General features: G+C 40.1%; 1 long non-coding RNA gene across 1 annotated transcript in view; it reads right to left on the reverse strand.

Annotated features, from left to right (window-relative positions):
• LOC135228705 (uncharacterized) overlaps positions 1 to 13,240 on the reverse strand; it is a 378,080-nt gene that overhangs the window by 216,684 nt on the left and 148,156 nt on the right. The gene's annotated exons all lie outside the window — the stretch shown is intronic.

A 13,240-nucleotide genomic window follows, 5' to 3' on the forward strand; every position in this document is an offset into this window, starting at 1 on the left:
GAAGTCAAATCTTACTCTGCCTCCCTCTTGTAGGACTACTTGTGGTTACATTTAGGGCCCACCAGGATAATCTAGAATAATCTCTTCATCTCAAAATCCTGCAAAGTCCCTTTTGCCATTCACAAATTTCAGAGACCTGAATGTCTTTGGGGTTCATTGTTCAGCCCAATGCAGTGCCCTTTGGAAGTTTGAAGACAGCAGGGAAAGGAAAATAACCACAATATACTTCCATGGATCTGTCCGTACACACACAGGGCTGAGAGTTATATTGAAGCTTGATACAGAGATTCATATTAGACAAAATTTACTCAATGGCTTTCAGTTAGACAAGATGCACACATAAGAAATGTTGGTAAATGCTGGCCTCTTTTGCTTAAAAAATAATGAAGTCAGCTGTCACAGTCCATTTTAATTCTGACAAATTCTACAGATGCTAGTAGCAAAACAGATACTGTCTTTCTAAACTTTCAACATTGGCACACAGGCAGGGCTTTGAATATCTTTCAACATCAAGGTTTATTTTTGAAAAGGAGAAAAAACAGTTTATTTTCCCCTGGAAACTGGCAGGGTTTTCATTCTTTCAGTGAAACAATAAGCTTGAAATTTTAAGAGTTTATTTTAGGGCATGAAGATGTCTTTAGCATACATTCCTGGTATTATTAGAAAGCGGCCTGGGAGAAGCTAAGAGAAAGTGGTTTGTTTAGATTGGGAGAGGGCAGATTGGGAAGTTATTGGGCTAAATATAGACAGGAATGACATTTATAACATTTTAAAAATTAGTGTCATTGGCACCAAACAATCAGAATGAATGTTCTATAAATAAGCCTAACACCCTTACTTGCACTTATCTATTGACATCAGCCTGAATGCATAGCAAAATTATCATAAGAAAATAGACATATTGGTAATGTTTATTGAACATTCTTACATTTCTGAACTTCCTGTTGGCATGATAGTTTATATAATTGTTTACATATCTAAAGTGTTTTTCAAAATCACATCCATGGGGGTGGGGGCTGAGAAACAAAGAGGCAAATCTTTCCTTAAGAGACAGGGATGAAAATGGGGATGGAAACTGAGTGTCAGATCAGGGTAACCAACTCTAAGGGCAAGAGTCTCATCCCATGGGACAAAAAGGCTCTTCTCACTCTGCTTTTCTAATATGTACATGGTTTCTGTTGACTCCTGCCTCTTTTCTCATTTGATCGGTGGTTTGGCTTGGCTTGTTTTCCCTTTCTCGTTCTCTCTCTCTCTCTCAAACACACACACACACACATATATACACTTTCCTCTCCTATGAGAACTCCTTCTCTCCTACAGCTTCAACTCTACTAAATGATTTCAAATCTATAGACCTAGCCAAACTCTTCTCCAACATAAGTTCCATTTTAGAAACGACCTGCCATTGCATAAAATTTAATATGTCTTAATAAACTTATCACCTACTTTCTTCTTCCCAAGGCCCATGGGGCTGCGAAACTGTGAGTCCAAAACCACACGCTGCACAGAGATTAGAAGAGTGGGTCTAAAAAAGTAATCAACTAGAGGCCATGCTGCCCATTGGTCAAGAAAGGAACTGATTGTCCTATGATGCATGTGGTACCTCAGAATGTTCTCATCAGCTCTTTTCACTCCCAAAGCTAAGACAATGTGTCAGGTGTTGTGTTTGGCCAAAGAGGCCAAAGACTGCAGCTTTAGTAATAAATGTAACCTATGTACTGAGAGCCACCAAAAGAATCGTAGGAAATTTAATGGAAATCAAACATAGGAAGCCCCAAGAAAATAATGAGCCTAACAATATATTGATAAATCTGACATCTTACTTTTATATTGAGCTATATAGTTTAAGAACTTTCATATATTTCTTCAAATATTTCCCTCTATTTCTTCAAATATTTCCTTATTAAAAGACTTGAAGTTGGTATTAAAATCTATATTTTACTAATGAAGAAAGTGAGGCTTGGTCTCTCTGTTCTTTTCTTTTTCAGTTTGACTGTGCCTTTTTTTTTTTTTTTTTTTTTTTTAATAATAATACAGTTCATTGATCTGGTCTTCTTACAGAACCAAGAAAATAAATGAAAATATTATCAGAAACTGATTTTTTAAGGACTTGACAAATAAGTTTAGTCAAAACTACCAATTCAGAATCTGCATGTAGACAAATTAAACTGTCACAGGGCCTGCTTGGAAAAAAAATGGTGCTTAAGCTCATACCACCGCTCACCAGCCACCCATTCCATCACATTAGCACAGGCTAGTGTTCCATTCCTTATGTAAGTACTTAGAGCTAATGACACTAGTCATTCCATGTCCTTGTGAAGGAGAAGATGATGGCACTGCCAATAATAAATGCGGTTAGGGCAACACTAGTTGACAGATGAAAGATGAATTTAAAGTTTTAGGGCTTTCTTCAAACTTTGCCAAACCAATTTAAAACAACAATAACAAAGTTCACAGAGATCAATAGTTTTCAATATATCAACTAGGATTCATCCTTTACTTCTGGCCATTTATTGAAGTTTCACTTCTAGTAGCTTCCCTCCTATAGAAGACAAACTAACATATAAAGAATAAGACTAACCAGGTTGTCATGGATTGAATTATGTCCCCCAAAAATGTGTGTATCAGTTTGGCTGGGCCATGATTCACTGTATTGTGTGATTTTCCAATATGTTGTAAATCCTGCCTCTATGTTAATGAGGGAGGACAGCTTGTGTTAGTGAGGCATGACTCAATCTTCAAGACTGGATTGTGTCTTAAGGCAATCTCTTGAGAAGTAAAAGAAAGAAGTGAGCAGAGAGACAGGGGGACCTCACACCACCAAGAAAGAAGCACCAAGAGCAGAGCGTGTCCTTTGGATGCGGGGACCCTGTGCCTGAGAAGCTTGAGGAAGATTGAGGACAGGGACCTTCCTCCAGAGCAGACAGGGAGAAAAAACCTTCCCCTGGAGCTGACACCCTGAATTTGGACTTTTAGCTTACTTTACTGTGAGGAAATAGATTTCTCTTTGTTAAAGCCATCCATTTGTGGTACTTCTGTTACAGCAGCACTAGATGACTAAGACACAGGTCTTTCTGCCCTGATCAACAACACTTCCAACCACCTGAGGAGGCTGACAGGTGTGGCAAAGTCAAAGAGCACAAGACTTTCACCTCTGACCCACGACATCAACTCTGTGTAATGTGACCCAGCATGTTGCCATTAAAACCTGGCACAGACGTAAAGAATTTGCCTTCCGCGCAGACACCAGGTCAAGCCCTACATTGGCAGACAGCATGCATGTCTATTGGCTTGGTCTCCTTTGAGACAGATGGCTCAAGTGGCAGAGAAGTGTTGATTTTATGACAGACCTAAATGAACTACAGAAGCTGGACCACTTCTGCATTTAAAGCAAGCTGAGGGCCAGCTGAAAGAAGTAGTGGGAAAAGCCAAGGACCGACCAAGTCTTGGAACACAGCTTGGCAGCCATAAAACAGAGCTTCTTAAACTGAAAAATTATACAGATCATCACCATATTTATCTTTCTTATCCTCAAAAGGATGGAAAAGTGAAACAGAAGATGAAGAAAAAGATGTTAAAGAAGGTAACATCCATGTCTTTAGGAAATGGATGCTCCACATTGTGTTCAGGTATTACTTAATAATTACAGATAAAAACCAAAAAAAACAACTTCCGGCCAACATGATGCCATACACAGAAGCACCACGCCATCCCTCCACAGCAAAGACCCGAAAAACTAAGTAAAACACAGACAAATGTCATTCCTGGAACTGCAGTGTCAAACGAAGAGATAGAGAACTCAGCCAAGCATCAAATGAAATAAGAAACTGACAGAGAAGGGATAGTGAAGAGAGATACGTGCAGAGGGCACCATCAGCTAACACTGCCTGGATCCACCATCTGGAACTCCAGTCAGGGATTGGTAGACAGGGAGCATGGGAAAGCAGCTTCTTGTAACTCCCAGCAGAAGACAGAGCACCCAGTTACCAGCAAATACATGCCTTCCCATTCCCCATTCTCTCCCCACTGCTCTACCTCTGAGCTTTCTGGCTGGCTGCAGTGGCTTGACTGGCCGGCAAGTGCAGCATCTGTGCTGCTTGGATTCACCACACCCACATCAGAGATCAGGGGACAGGGAGTAGGAGAAAGCATCTTCATGAAATTCCTAGCGGGAGACAGAGAATCTGGTAACAGGAAATATATGCTTTCCTAGGCCCTACCCCCACCCCCAGTCTTTCCCCCTCCTCTGCTTCCCACCAGCCACAGTCTCTAGGCCAGGAGACAACTGTTTTGGCCTCAGTCTGCTTGGATTCACCCTGCCCACACTGGCCAGGCCCCTGAGCTGGTATTTCTTCTTTCTGTACCTTTTGGTTTCTTCTGTGCCTCCTACCATGTCCCCTTCCTTTTTCTGGAATACCTGGCTCTGTGTGTCATATTTGCTTCTTCTTGAAAGGCTGTGAAGTCACGCTTGACTGGGGAACCACTCTCCTGGCCCATGACACCACGCTGATGGGATCACTGGAGCTTTTTTTTTTTTTTTTCCTTATTTCACTTTGTTCTGTTTTGTTTGTTTCCTTTTTCATTTCACAGCTCGGGAGCCACTTCTAGCCAGGCTGCACTGCAGGGCTTGGGAGCCACTCACCAAATCTGTGCAGCCACGTAGGTGGGATCCTTGGGGACATTTCTTTTTCTCTTTTCTCTCTCTTTTCCCCATTCTGCCTGTCTTCATTTCTCAGTTCTCGTCTCTCTACACTTATCTTCTTTTCCTGTCTCCTGAATACCTGGTGCTGTATGACATCTATACCCCTTCTAGCCAGGCTATACCGTGCAGCGTGGAAGCCAATGCCCCACTCTTAGCGGCCTCACTGGTGGAACTCTGGGACTCCTGGGGGTTTTTCTTTTCTTTTCTAAGTTTTTATCCAGTGATTTTTTTTTTCCTTTTTCTTTCTTTCTTTTTTTTTCTTTTTGCTTTTCTCCATTTCCCAGTTTCTCATCTCACCATTCCAATGGCAAGCTCCCTTAACACCCCCTTGTTTTTCTCTTTCTTTGCTTGTTTGTTTTTGGCTCCTCTTTTTTCTCTCCTCTCCTCTTTCCCACACCCCTACTAGCTCCACACATCACAACCCCACCCTTTCCTGCCTACCTGCACCATGCACTGAACATCACACCCCCAAGCCACACAGGTATGGCCTACTGGAGCCTGCCCAGCACTGATTTCTGGCCTGCCCTGCTGGGCCCTAGTACATGCCACAAACAATGCATTCCAGCCCCATCCCTACAGTAGGACCTGCCCTGCTGCATCATAGCTGAATGACTGGCCCTGTCCATTGGACAAGGAGGTAAAAATACCATGACTACAGACTAGCAAACAACAAAGAATGCACAGCCCACCTGCTCAGACATAACCAAATAAAAAAGTAGGATGAAACAAACAAATCTATAATCTATAAATGAAGGAAATAACTACTCAATGTCCCAAAGACAGCAGACAATATCAAAGCACATTAAAAAAAAAAAAAAAGGAAGAGATAGGTCCAGTAGGTGCCCAAAATAAAACACCGGATGATTTTCCAGTAGAAGAAAAGGCACTAGAACTACCTGACAGGGAATAATTCAAATCTCTACTATTCAGAACAATCAAATAGTTGAAGCAAAAAGTAGATAAAAACGAGGAAAAAATAGACAAATTTTTGGAAAAGGCAGACAAATTCATGGAAAATACAGACAAAAAAAAATGAAACAGTTCAGGAAAGTAATACAGGAACAAAAAACCAAAATAAACTCACAACTAGAAATCACACAAAAACAGTAATTAGAAATCCAAAAGATAAACAAGATTTCGGAAATGGACAGTGTCATAGAAGGGCTGAGGAGCAGGTTTGAAACAATGGAAGACAGAATCAGTGAAATTGAAGACAAACACTTGGCTACAACTCTGTGGAAAAATCAGAAAAAAAGAATGAAGAAACCCTGAGAATTATACAGCCAAAAGAAAAATTTGTGAATGATCAGAGTTCCAGAACAGGGAGAGAAAATGGAAAACACAGAGAGGATCATTGAAGAATTGTTGACAGAAAACTTCTCTAATATCATGAATAATGAAAAGCTGACCATCCAAGAAGCTCAACGAATCCCGTATAGGATAGACCCCAAAAGAAAAACACCAAGGCATATCATAATCACACTCGCTGAAACCAAAAACAAGGAAAAAATTGTGAGAGCAGTTCAAGAAAAACAAAAAGTCACACACAAAGGAGAAACAAAAAGACTATGTGTGTGTGTAAGCTCTGATTATTTGGCAAAAACCATGCAGGCAAGAAGGCAATGGGATGACATATATAAAACCCTGAAAAAAAAAATTGCCAACCAAGAATAATGTATCCTGCAAAACTTTTGTTCAAATACGATGGTGAAATTAGGATATTTCCAGATAAACAGAAATTAAGGGAATATTTAAAAAACAAACTTACAAGAATGATTAAAGGGAGTCCTTGGTCTGAGAACAAACAACACCAGATCACAGCCTGAACCTAGGATGCAAGACTGTACTGGCCAGATACCAACATAGGAAATGAACTCTCAAGGACTATCCAAAACCAAAAGAATTGCAACACGGAACCAGAGAGGTCAATATGTAACTACAACAATGTCATAACAATTAAGGAATGAATAAATGGTATAGGTATAAAACCTTCTAATGAAGAGGAAAGCAAGGTGATACCAAGTAATAATAGACTGGTTCAAACCTAGGAAGACAAGGGTAAATTTCAAGGTAACTACAAAGAAAGTTAACAAACCTACTCATCCAAATAAAGAAAAAAAACAAAGTCTCAATAAAAACAAAATCTACAAAAACAAAAGAAATAGAAATCTACAAACAAAAGGAACTCAGCACAGGAGAGTAGGATGAAGAAAGAAAAAGCACCAAACCAAAAAAAAAAATGCACTACAAAATGACAGCAATAAACTCAACGCTAAAGAACAATGGTGAATCTGTGAAGCATCTCATAACATGGATGCATCTGGAGGACACTATGCTGAATGAAATAAGTCAATCACAAAAGGACAAATACTGCATGAGACCACTACTGTAAAAACTCATGAAAAGGTTTACATACAAAGAACAATCTTTGATGGTTATGAGGGAGAGGAGAGGTGGGGATGGAAAAACACTTAATAGACAAAAGATAGACAGTAACTTTGGTGAAGGGTAAGACAGTACACAATACTGGGGAAGCCAGCACAACCTGTACAAGGCAAGGCCGTGGTAGCTGCATAGACATCCAAACTCCCTGAGGGACTGAGTTGCTGGGCTGAGGGCTGTGCAGACCATGGTCTCAGGGAACATCAAGCTCAATTGGCATAACATAATTTATAAAGGCAATGTTCCACATTTTACTTTGGTGAGTAGCATCTGGGGTCTCAAAAGCCTGTGAGCAGCCATCTTGCTACTCCACTGGTCTCACCCCTTTGGGAGCAAGGAATAATGAAGAAAACTAGAGACACAAGGGAAATATTGTCCAAAGGACTAATGGGCCACATCAACCACAGCCTCCACTGGACTGAGTCCAGCACCACTAGATGGTGCCTGGCTGCCACCACTGACTGCTCTGACAGGGATCACAACAGAGGGTCCCAGATGGAGCTGGAGAAAAATGTAGAACAAAATTCTAAATCAAAAAGAAAGACCAGACTTGCTGGCCTGACAGTCTGGAGAAACCCTGAGAATATGGCCCCGCAACACCCTTTCAGCTCAGTAGTGAAGTCACTCCTGAGGTTCACCCTTCGGCCAAAAATTGAACGGTCCCATGGAACAAAACAAGACTAAAGGGGCGCACCAATGCTGGGGCAGGAATCGGAAAGCAGGAGGGAACAGGAAAGCTGGTAATGGGCTTGAGAAGGGAGATTGTCGACACGTCGTGGGGTTGTTAACCAATATCATATGTGTACTAACTGGTAAGAAATTAGTTTGTTATGTAAACCTTCATCTGAAGTTCAATTAAAAAAAAAAAAAAAAACCTTCGCTGTAGAGTTGATTCCAACTCATAGCAACTCTATAGGCCAGAGTAGAACTGCTCCAAAGGGTTTCCAAGAAGTGGCTAGTGGGTTCAAATTGCCATCCTTTTGGTTTGCACCTAAACTCTTAGACACATTTGGCAAATAGCTAAAATTTGTTATTGTGTGCTGTTGAGTCAATTCTGACTGAGCAACACTATAGGACAGAGTAGAACTGCCCCATAGGGCTGTAACCTTTAAGGAAGCATATCATCAGGTCTTTTCTCCCATGAAAATGTTTGTGTGTTCAAACCGCAGAGCTTCCGGTTAGCAGCTGAGTGATTAACATTGAGTGCTCACTGCCTATAAACAAAAATAACTACAATAAAAATCGGCTACCATCAAGCTGACCCTGAGTCATAGAAACCTCATGTGTTTCAGAGTAAAACTGTCCTCCATAAGGTTTTTTAATGGCTGACATTTTGGAAGTAGATGACCAGTAGTTTCTTTCAAAGTGTCTCTGGATAGACTTAAACTTCCAAACTTTTGGCTAGCAGCCAAGCACATTAACCATTTGCACCATCCAGGTACTCAGCTTACTCTTTAGCAATCACTATAGTAAAGAGTATTTTTTTATTCAATCCTCAAAAAATCCTGTGACTTAGTAACTGCTTTGGCTTTTTTTTAAGGGATGAAGCTGGTACTTCAAGGTTAGATAGCTGGTGATAGAGTTTGTCTGTGTTCTTAACCACTGTACAATACTACCTCTTAACCATCTTCACCTGCTAACAGTAATCAAAAATATAGTAAGGCTGCAGCACCGTTCACTCATTTTCAGGCAGCTTATGAATGCCCTAAATACTTTTCAAAGATTGTACCTATTTACATCTACCAAGTGCATTGCTATGCCTAGATTGTTTATCCTTAGAAAAACATGTCATATATTGCATTTGGGAATTATGTTAACTACTTTTCCAATAAATCCTCTAAGTACAAATTAACTCTATTATTCTAAATGCACTTGTTGCCTTTCAGCTCAAAGAGTGGGAACATGCTAATGACATGCGCCCCATGCTTTCTATTCATGGGCTGGCAATCCTGTCCCCATTGACAGAGCTTATTCTCAGATGCAACACAAGAGAAACATCTGCATTCTCTAGGCATTTTCCCTATGTTATTTCTGTTTCTGTGGCTAGGCAAAGATGCGTGTAGAATTGCAAAATTCTAATTTCTATTTGCCTGCATCTTTCTAATTCCATTTTCTACCTCAATCTAGTCTTGAACTTTAGTTGTAATATAGACAAGTTGAAAGGCAAGTACTCTGGAGCGGGAGAAGAAGAAAACTAGATAAGCAGATATTTTTTAAGGGAGAATGTAAAGAAAGCCACCGTGCATCTCTCACTTTGTCATACTGTGGTGACTTTCATGTTGCTGTGTTACTGAAAGCTTTGCCACCAGTATTTCAGATATTAGCAGGGTCATCCATGGTGGACAGCTTTCAGCAGAGCTTCCAGCCTGTGATGGTTAAGACCGTGTGTCAACGTGGCTGGGCAGTGGTTCTCAGGGCTTTGGCAGCCACATAATGTGATCTTATCTCTGTTGAGACTTGATATGTGATTACCCCCATGATGGGATCTGCTGTGAGTACCAATCAGTTGAAATGGAGTTTCCTTGGGCATTGTGGCCTTCATCCAAATATATACAGAATTTCTGGTAAGGTTTGGGAGTTTTGCTCATTCTGGATCCTGCAGCTGGCTGCTGTTCATCTGACCTCTGGTTGTTGGGACTTGAGCTAGCAGCTTACCTGTGGTCTTGCCTGCCAATCTTGGGATTTCTCGATCTTTACAGCCTGTGAGCGAAAGCCGTGTTCTCTGACCTGCCGGTCTTGGGTTCCCAGCCTCTGCAGCTCCCAGCCCCTGTAGCTACATGAATCAGAAGAAGCCTCTATCCAGATCTGCAGACTTAGAACATTCCAGCCTCTACAATCATGTGAGCCATTTCCTTGATATAAATCTCTAAAAAAAAAAAAAAATTTTTTTGTTTTTCTATATATGTATATATTTATATGTTTTACTGGTTTTGCTTCTCTAGAGAACCCAGCCTAAGAAGACTAGGAAGAAGGACCTGGCAGTCTACTTCTGAATAAAATTGGCCAGTGAAAACCTTCTGAGTCTCTGCAGAGCACTGTCTTGATATAGTGCCAGAAGATGAGCCCCTGAGGTTGGAAGGCACTCAAAATACATCTGGAGAGCTGCTTCCTCAAAGTATTGTTGACCTTAATGATGTGGATGGAGTCAAGCTTTCAGGACCTTCATTTGCTGATGTGGCATGGCTCAAAATGAGAAGAAACAGCTATTATAACCGTTAATAATCAGAAAGAGGAATGTATGAAGTATGAATCTCAGAAAATTAGAAGTCATCAAAAATGAAATGGAATGCATAAAGATCAATATCCTAGGCTGAAATGGACTGGAACTGGTCGTTTTGAATCAGACACTCCTATGGTCTACTCTGGCAAGCATGACAAATTGAAGAGGAATGGCATTGCATTCATTCATAGTCAAAAAGAATATTTCAAGATTAATCCTGAAGTACAATGTTGCCAGTGATAAGATAATATCTATACGCCTATAAGGAAGACCAGTTAATATGACTATTATTCAAATTTATGCTACTACTAATGCCAAAAACAAGGAAATTGAAGATTTTTTTTTTACCAACTTCTGCAGTCTGAAATTGATTAAACATGTAATCAAGATGCATTGATAATTACTGCTGATTAGGATACAAAAGTTGGAAACAAGAAGAAGAATTGGTAGTTGGAAAGTATAGCTTTGAAGACAGAAATGAAGCCAGAGATCACATGAAAGAATTTTGCAAGACCAATGTCTTCTTCATCCCAAATACCTTTTTTCAACAGTGTAAGTATTGATGACACACATGGACCTTTCCAGGCAGAAAGCTGAAGAACCAAATTAACTACATCTGTGGAAAGAGAAAATGGAAAAGCTCAATATCATCAGTCAGAACAAGAACAGGGGCCGACTGTAGAACAGACCGTCAATTACTCTTATGCAACTTCAAGTTGAAGCTGAAGAAAATTAAACAAGTCCATGAAAGCCAATATATGACCTTGAGTATATCCCACCTGATTTTAGAGAGCATCTCAAGAATAGATTTGATGCATTGCACATCAGTTAACGAAGACCAGATGAGTTGTGGGAAGACATCAAGGACATCATACATAAATAAAGCAAGAAGTCATTAAAAAGACAGGAGAGAAAGAAAAGGCCAAAATGAATATCAGAAGAAACTCTGAAACTTGCTCTTGAGCATAGAGTAGCTAAAGCGAATGGAAGAAATGATGAAGTAAAAGAGCTGAACAGAAGATTTCAAAGGGCAGCTCAAGAAGACAAAGTAAAATATTATAATGACATGTGCAAAGACCTAGAGGTAGAAAACCAAAACAGAAGAACATGCTCAGCATTTCTCATACCGTAATAACTGAAGAAAAAATTGAAGCCTCCAGTTGCAATTTTGAAGGATTCTGTGGGCAAAATACTGAATAATGCAGGAAGCATCAAAAGTAGATAGAAGGAATACACAGTCACTATAACAAAAAGAATTGGTCAACATTCATTCATTTCAGGAGGTAGCATATGATCAAGAACTGATGATATTGAAGAAGAAGTCCAAGCTGCACTGAAGGCATTGGCGACAAATAAGGCTCCAGGAATTGATGGAGTGCCAACTGAGATGTGTCAACAAATGGATGCAGCACTGGAGATTCTCACTTGTCTATACCAGTAAATTTGGAAGACAGCTACCTGGTCAACTAACTAGAAGAGATTTGAATTTGTGCCCCTTCCAAAGAAAGGTGATCCAACAGAGTGAGGAAATTATTGAATAATATCACAAACAAGTAAAATTTTGGTGAAGATCATTCAAAAGCTGTTGCAGCAATATGTCAACAGGGAACTGAACGAAATTCAAGCCAGATTTAGAAGAGAACATGGAACCAGGGATATCATTGCTGATGTCAGAGGGATCCTGGCTGAAAGCAGAGAATATCGGAGAGATGTTTACCTGTGTTTTACTGACTATGCGAAGGCATTTGACTGTGTGGATCATAAATTATGGATAACTTTGCAAAGAATGTGAATTCCAGAACACTTAATTTTGCCCATGTGGAGCCTGTAAATAGACCAAGAGGCAGTCATTTGAACAGAGCAAGGGATACTGCATGGCTTAAAATTAAGAAAGGTGTACATCAGTAGAAGTTCCCAGACAGAGCTGGGGGGAAATGTAGAATAAAATTATAACTCACAAGAAAAGACCAGCCTTACTGGTCTGACAGACTGGAAAAACCCCAAGGGTATGGCCCCCAGACACCCTTTTAGCTCAGTAACAAAGTCACTCCCAAGGTTCGCCCTTCAGCCAAACATTAGACAGGCCCATAAAACCAAACAAGATTAAAGGGGCACACCAGCCCAGGGGCAAGGACTAGAAGGCAGGAGGGAACAGGAAAGCTAGTAAAATAGAACCCAAGGTCAAGAAGGGAAAGTGTTGACATGTCATGGGGCTGTTAACCAGTGTCATAAAACACTATGTATACTGTTTAATGAGAAACTAGTTTGTTCTGTAAACCTTCAACTAAAGTACAATAAAAAAAAAAAATTCTATGTCTATTAAAAGAAAGAAAGAAAGGTATACATCAGGGTTGCATCCTTTCACCGTACTTAATTCAATTCGTATGCTGAGCAAATAATCCAAGAAACTGCACTGGAAAGAAGAACGTGGCATCAGGCTTTTAAAAGACTCATTAACAATCCAAGATATGCAGATGATACAACTTGCTTGCTGAAAGTGAAGAAGACTTGAAGCACTTACTGATGAAGGCCAAAGACTACGCAGCCTTCAATTTGGATTACACCTCAACATAAAAATAAAAAAACAAAAATCCTCACAACTGGACCAATAAGCAACATCCTGATAAAAGGAGAAAAGATCGAAGTTGTCAAGGATTTTATTTTACTTGGATCCACCATCAATGCCCGTGGACACAACAGCCAAGAAATCAAAAGATACATTTCATTGGGCAAATCTGCTGCAAAAGACCTCTTTAAAGTGTTGAGAAGAAAGGTGTCACTTTGAGAACTAAGGTGCACCTGACTAAATTATGATATTTTCAATCATCTTATACACATGCCAAATCTGGACAATGAATAAGGAAGATCAAAGAAGA

Source organism: Loxodonta africana, chromosome 26, assembly GCF_030014295.1.
Source record: "Loxodonta africana isolate mLoxAfr1 chromosome 26, mLoxAfr1.hap2, whole genome shotgun sequence".
Classification (NCBI taxonomy): domain Eukaryota; kingdom Metazoa; phylum Chordata; class Mammalia; order Proboscidea; family Elephantidae; genus Loxodonta; species Loxodonta africana.